We start from the raw sequence: 7,518 nt of genomic DNA, 5'->3' as shown, positions 1-7,518 counted from the left end.
CTTGCTTTATTTATCTCTAGTATATATTAACTTAGCCTCCCTTTCCATTCAGCCTGTGAAAGGAGATAGTGCTTGGGCCATTTGGTAGAAGAAGGGGATGGGAGATGATCAAAACCCCAAGTAAGGTTCATATCCAATATGGTGTCTAAGCAGCAAATGACTAATGGCTGAAGAAGGAGACTAGACAGAGGATTAGAGGCAGCCATAGGGGCCAAGCACTTTTCAGTGGTGCGGCTGTGGAGAGCTCTGAGCAAAGAAACAAGGTTGGCAGGTGAGGAGGCCTAGGACAGAGGCCGGAAGGCCAAGCCGGGGCTGTGCAGCCAGTGGCCATAGTGGCACAGCAGGCACTGGCTGGGCATGCAGATGCCCAAGGCCAGCTGTGCCACATGGAAGCCCTGAGGAAGTGAGGGTAATTAACCCCTGAACAACCCAGATCATCTTCAGGGGAACAACCAGCAGTGGAGGAGGAGAAAATCTTGATTTTGGCTGAAGTCTCCCACAGGAGACTTTTTTTTTTTAAAGCTGGGATTGGTCTGAGTGAGCTAGAATTTCCAACCCAAAGTTTTCTGCTGCTAGTGGAAATTCGAGGTCATGGGCTCAGTTAATATAAGCTAGAGGTAAACAAAGCAAGTTATACCTTTGCACAGTGGAGTCTGTGATTGTAACTTTTATGCTCTCTATACAAATATTTTTGTTTTTATTTCATCCTCTTGGGGAGGGTATTCCTGGTATTAATAAGTTCATTTTTTTAGGTAAGGAAAGCAAGGTTTGGAAATGTTTTAAAAGTCATACAAGGCCACGTGGAGAGAAAATTGTTGAGAAAGATTTGAACTTGGGTTTGTCGAACTCCAAAACCACTGTAACCATTTGTTCAAGCTAGGCCAGTGGCCCATCTGCAGCACAATCCAGGGATACTTGTTTAACAGGAAGGGATCTGGTTCCATCTCCAGACTGAATTAGAATATCTGGGGCTAGACACCCCAAATCTGCATTTTTACCAACTGCCCAAGGAGTTCTGAGGTATCTTCAAGTACCCACTGATCCCTGTTCCCCTGCCTCCCAGGAAGAATATATTCCAGTCAGCCTGGGGGGAGTTGGGCTTTGGGTCTCCCAGCTCTGCCATTGTGCACTGGGGCTGGAGGTGGCTGCTACAGAGGGAGGCCAGTCATTCTCTAGAGTACTTCCTGGGGGCTGCCTTGGCCCTAGCCTAAAGCAGTGTGGTCTGCAGACCACAGGCATCACATCACCTTGGAGCTTAGTCCCAGCCTTACTAAATCCAAGTCTCTGCGGGGTGGGACCTAGGAGATTCGAATGCCAAACTGCAGAAGAACTGGCCTAGGGGGCAGGAGGCCTGGACTCTGATGAGCTTCCCAGTAACAGCCAAAATAAACTCTTTTCTAGCACTTACAATGTGCCAGGCACAGTGCCAAGTGCATTAGGGGATTCAACACGTCGCCTCCTCACAGCTCTCAGAAGCAGGACTATTACTGTCCTTATTTTCAGACAAGGAAGTGACTCAGGCTCAGAGAGGATAGTCGCTGAAAGGCACACAGGTCCTGAGTGGCAGGGCTGGGACTGACCTGCAGGCTGGTAGATCATCATCTACTTTCAGGACCTGAACCCGACTCACGGCCAAGGCTCTGCAGGATCAGGGACGAGGAACTTGTTCTCACAGCCAGCTTGGCCAGATCTCTGAGCAGCCATCAAGCTCACAAAAGTTGAGGCTGAAACTGCTGTCCAGACAGAGGTCTTCTTTTTTTTTTTTTTTTTTGAGACGGAGTTTTGCTCTTGCTGCCCAAGGCATGATCTTGGCTCACCGCAACCTCTGCCTGCCGGGTTCAAGTGATTCTCCTGCCTCAGCCTCCTGAGTAGCTGGGATTAAGGCATGTGCCACCATGCTAGGCTAATTCTGTATTTTTAGTAGAGACGGGGTTTCTCCGTGTTGGTCAGGCTGGTTTCGAACCCCCGACCTCAGGTGATCTGTCCCCCTCGGCCTCCCAAAGGCTGGGATTACAGGCATGAGCCACTGCGCCCGGCCCCAGATGGAGGTCTTCTTAAAAAGCCCAAGGCGCTACCTGGTGGCCCTGTCTACCTCTCCTGCCTTGTGCCAGTTCCTCTTGCCTCCCTGCTCACCAGCTCCAACCTCCCCGGCTCCTCTCAGTTCCCTCAACACCAATGCTCCTGTCTAGCGGCCCCACTGGTGGCTTTGTGTGTGCTGCTTTCCTGGAACATTCTTTCCTCCCTCTCTCCTCCTTCAATGTCCTTTCCTCACAAATCCTAGGACCACCCACTGGAAGTAGAGCTTCTCCTGTTATTCTCTTTTCCAATACTTCATTTATTTCCTTCAGAGCAATGCAATGATAATAAATAACTAATTGACCTCTTAGTCTACTGCTGTCTGTCACCCTCCTCGTGTGTGAGCTACATGAGGGCAGGGGCCGTGTCTGTGTTGCTCACTCTCTCTGCACCTGTCAGCACTGGGCACACAGAAGATTATATTTGTTAAAGGACTGTTTCTCTTCAGCCTAGTAAAATTAGGACTAGGTTTCACTTTATGTGGCAGAAGTCCACCTTACTGTGGCTTAACCAGATAGGGGTTTTATTTTTGTCATATAACAAGTAGCCATGTAAGGCAGTCCAGGGCTGGACAGTGACTCCTGGATGTACTGGGGACCCAGACCCTTCTGATCTCTTCTGCTTCACTATTCTGCTCTATTTTGACCTCTACTTTCAAGATGGCTGCTCTACCTCCCTTGTGATGGAATTCCAGGCAGGAAGAGCAAGGGGCAAACAAGTGAGCCAGCAGAGGTGGTGGGTCCAGAGACTTTGCCTTACACTATATTTGTTGAAACTGTGTCATGTGGCCATGCCCAACTGCAAGGGAGACTGGGAAATTGTTCTATAGCTGGGCATATTGCTGCCCCAAAGAAAACTGGCGTTCTGTGGGCAAGGAGGAAGGGAAGAACGGATTATTTGGAAGGAGCCAGCAGAATCTGCAGCAGCTTCTCTGAGGGGCAGGGAGGATCTGAAGAGGCCTCAGAATCTGTTTCCTGCTCTAGTTTATCAAGGACTTAATCCTAAAGCCATAGAATTTTCCAGATGTTTTAGCCCAACCCGCTCATTTTTGCAGTTATGAAGACAGGGGCCTCTGGATCACAAGATTTGCACAAGGCCCCACGTGAATTTAACAGCTGGGAGAAGACTAAAGCCAGGGGGGTGCTCTAGTCCCAGCCCCACTGTGGCTTCCTTCCACCACAGATTGAGGGCCCACCCCTCTGGGTCTCCTCAGCCTTCAGCAAGCCCAGAGAGTTGATGGCGGGGGTTTAAGTTTATCAAATAAAAGCTCAAGATGTAGACAAGCAAGTTGTAGAGCTGTTACAGAAGAGCCTTCTCCTTTTTATAAACCTTGAACGTTTTCCCCCCCTTTTCTGAAGTATATAATGCTAAATAGCAGCTCCGTTTTTCAACATACTGCTTGGTGGTGGTTTCTTTTTTTTTTTTTCCCAACAAACTGCTCTTTTTAGGTATGTTTTTTCATCCTTTACACCAGCAAAATTTATGAGCATTTATTTAAAAGAAAAAAGCATTGGAAAAACTGAAGAGAGAAAGAGCAATTCTACATATGGAAAGCTATAAAGAACCACAGCAAATGTGCTGCGGTTATTGCTTTCTTAAAAAAACAAACCAGGCAGGCAGTTTGGAATGTGAGGGGCCTGTGTGAGGCCAGGCTGGCCGGGAGGCCGCGGGGGCTGGGCCGGTGGCAGGGATCCAGGGAGTGCAGTGAGGGGCCCTTCACACCCCAATCCTCCTCCATGGCCCCTCTGACCGCTCCAGCGAGAAACAGGGCCAGACAGAAAAAGACTTTACTGAGAACATTTAATTTAATGTAAAAACGTTCCTTTAGGAAAACAAGAAGGCCTAGGCAGCCGGTCAGCACAGGCTGGGAGAGAATGCAGCAAACATGGGGCCTGTCGCAGCTTCCCAGACTGGTGGTGGGGACCACACCAGCACAGAGTCAACAGCAGGCAGGAGGAGGCCTGCGGGGCTCCAGGGCCAGAGGCTAGGACGGGCAAGCCAAACCGGATTTGGGAAACGTGTTATCATTTCCAAGGACTGTCCTGAGTACGTGGGGTTGGAGAACCTTGAAGTCCAAACAAGCTGCCTGGATTTGTCCTTCCGGACACCTCCCCGCCCATTATTTATTGCTGTCACTTTGTTGACGTTCCAGAGCCGGGCCTGGCTGCTGCGGCTCCCAGACCCGGTCCCAGGCATGTTGGGACACGGGCCGGCTGGGCTCTGTGGAATGTTCCCAGGCAACAGGTCCACTTCCTGGGTTGCAGCCGTGGGTCCTGCTGATACCCCTTCTGTAGCAGACTCCTCCTGCCCTGTCCTCCAGCATGGCCCACCTGCGTGGGACAGGTCTGCCCCACATCTCAAACTTGGGGGGCAAAAAATGTGGAGGAGGCCCCTGAAGGAGAACTCCAGCCTGCTTGGTTGACTGAGGTTCTTCTTCCCTGAGCTTCTAGGATGTCCTTAGTGTGAGAATCCATTTCCTCTGGTCGTCCCTTGCCAGCCTCTTGCTCTGGGGCCTGCAGTTCACCTCTTGCTCTCTCCTAACCAGCTCTGCCAAGCTCTGCAGCTCTCTGTCCGCCTTCCTTCCCTGTCAGACCACCTCTCTCAATTCCCCAAAGCATGGCTAAGACCATGGGGTAACAGTTCCCACAACTTTACTTAGGATATGGAAGGAACATACAATATAGAAAATAAAACATGGAACCCGGACGCTGGATGTGTCTGGTGTTGCAGCTGGTGGTTCATGTCCCACCACTGGTCACCCCAATAGGCCTTCACTCTCCTTGACCCTCAGCCAGCTCCCACACTGCTGGGGTGGCCTGTGCCCCCTCCCACAGTGCGGACGCCCCCCAGGTGCTCCTGATGCCTATCAGGCTCCCGGAACCTGAGGTGCACCCCTGCCCAATTCCTCTTAGTGGCAGATCTCCATTCTGAGACTGGGGCTCTGTTCTCAAAGTTCCCTAAAGACCCTGGACACTGGAGGGTTTCTCTCTTCAGGGGACCCTTCCATCAGAGAAAAATTCAGCTTCTACTTCCAGAGAAAAAATACCACTAGCCACTTTAAAGTTTGCTTGTTTGTTTTTCACTTTAAAGTTTTGACCATCCTGCAGCTTCAAAGAAAACACACCAATAGGCTCTGCTGGACACTCAGTTATAAAAGCAAAATTTAAGGAGGCCACTAACTGGACCTTGTCCTCTCAGCCTCCCACAACGCCCCCAAACCCTGGTGACCTCCCACTACCACAGCCTCAGCAGGATGCAGCCCCTCTCAACCCACACTGCCCTGGACATGCATACCCACTGCAAGCCCCAGGCCCTCCCTGGCTCAATCCTTACCTCCCTGCAAACCTGGCATCCTCTCTCCACCCTTACCAGACCTGCCACCATGGCTTGATTTGTTTTGGGGTAAAAAATTTAAGTGTGTCAGATGCAGTGGCTTATGACTGTAATCCCAGCATCTTGGGAGGCTGAGGTGGGAGGATTGCTTGAACCGGGAGTTTGAGACCAGCCTGGGTAACATGGTGAGACCTCATCTCTAAAAAAAAAAAAAAACCAAAAAAAACCTTAAAAAATTAGCAGGGCGTGGTGGCGTGCACCTGTAGTCCTAGCTACCTGGGAGTCTGAGACAGGAGGATCCCTTGAACTTAAGAATTCCAGGCAGCAATGAGCTATGATCACATCACTGCACTCCAGCCTGGGAAACAGGGTAAGATCCCATCTCAAAAAAAGAAAGAAAAAGAAAAAAAGAGAGAATAAGAAAAAAAGAAAACCCAAATATCCTAGCATTGTAAAGTGTCACCACTGGAAGGGACCACGGAGATTATTCTGACCAACTCCCCTATTTAATAGATGAGGAAACCGAGGCCCAGGTACGTGAAGTGACCTGCCCAAAGTCCTATAACGAGTTTGCAGCAAACCACTTAGAAAGTATTCCTGTTTTATTTTACTCTCTCCTGAAGTTAGAGAATGTCTTTGTATCACCTGTGCACTGTTCCCAGTCACAACAGAAAACCAACTTGAAAAAGCTTGAGGAAAAGAAGAAATTAATTCATTGGCCCATCCAGAGAACTGGGGTTGGGGTGGGATGTCTAAGTCCACCTGAATCATGTGGCCTCAGAGTGGGCAAGGAGTGGTCTCTAGGGGAAAATGGAGGTGCTGTTATTAGAAGGAAGAGGCTACCAGGCAGGGTGATGAGAGTGAGAGGTATGCACTGCAGTCCCTGGGCAGTTTCTCAGGCTTCCCTTCCATCCGCACAACTGTGTCATGTCCAACCCTGAACACACCTGCTGAAGGGAGGCAGCTGAAGTCTCATCTCACTATTACATCTGGCTCTTCTGACAGCACCCATCGTGTTCTCTACAGGGATCTTTCTCCACTGTCCCCTATTGATTCCTAATGTGGACAATGGGGACCAGTTCTCCTTTTGCTTCTTTGACAATCCATTTTCTAGGTTTCAGTTTGGGGGTTTCTGAGCATTGCCTTAGAGCCTCTGTCTACCATGTTTGGGGATGTTCTGGCAGCAGGGCTGTCATGGACAGTTGCCCAGTTTGTGCACTGCTCAAAGTCATCCTGCTGAGAGAAAAAGGGACTAAACCTGCCCACCCAAGGAGGGGTGCTGATATGGGCTGGCTGTGTCCCCATTCTCTTCTTGAATTCCCATGTGTTGTGGGATAGACCCGGTGGGAAGTAATTGAATTATGGGGGCAGGTCTTTCCCATGCTGTTCTCCTGATAGTGAATAAGTCTCATGAGATCTGATGGTTTTTAAAAAGGGGAGTTTCCCTGCACAAACTCTCTTTGCCTGCTGCCATCCATGTAAGATGTGATTTGCTCCTCCTTGCCTTCCACCATGATCGTGAGGCTTCCCCAGCCATGTGGAACTGTTTAAGTCCAATCAAACCTCTTTCTTTTGCAAATTGCCCAGTCTCAGGTATATCTTTATCAGCAGTGTGAACATGGACCAAAATAGGTGCCTTTCTGCATTTTACACAAAGGCTCTGATAGGCTAGAATTGGTCCCCTTTTCTGAAAATGCAAACACTTTAAAAGCTTAATAGGTGCATCAGTTAGAATGCTTTTTTCAACAATAGAAACTCCAACTAACAAAAAAGAAAACTACATTCTTTCATATATATATATGACCTACATATATAGGTCATATATATATATTTATATATATGTTTAGGTCTATATATATATGAAATACATATATAGACCTAAATATATATATAAACATACATATATATAGTCTGAAGGTGAGTCAACAGACCTGACAGTATCCAGAGAAAGGTGCCCTCTTTTTGGGAGTGGGGAAACCTTTTCTAGAAGCTTCCTCACAGGCCTCCTCTCATGTCTCATTGGCAAAGCTGGGTCATGTGCCCACCTTTAAACCACTGACTTGCAAAAGCGAATGAGATTTCTTCAATTGTCTTAGACCAGTCAGAATT

Source organism: Macaca thibetana, chromosome 3, assembly GCF_024542745.1.
Source record: "Macaca thibetana thibetana isolate TM-01 chromosome 3, ASM2454274v1, whole genome shotgun sequence".
In the NCBI taxonomy this organism is placed as follows: Eukaryota; Metazoa; Chordata; class Mammalia; order Primates; family Cercopithecidae; genus Macaca; species Macaca thibetana.
Note: the sequence above shows the minus strand (reverse complement) of the source record.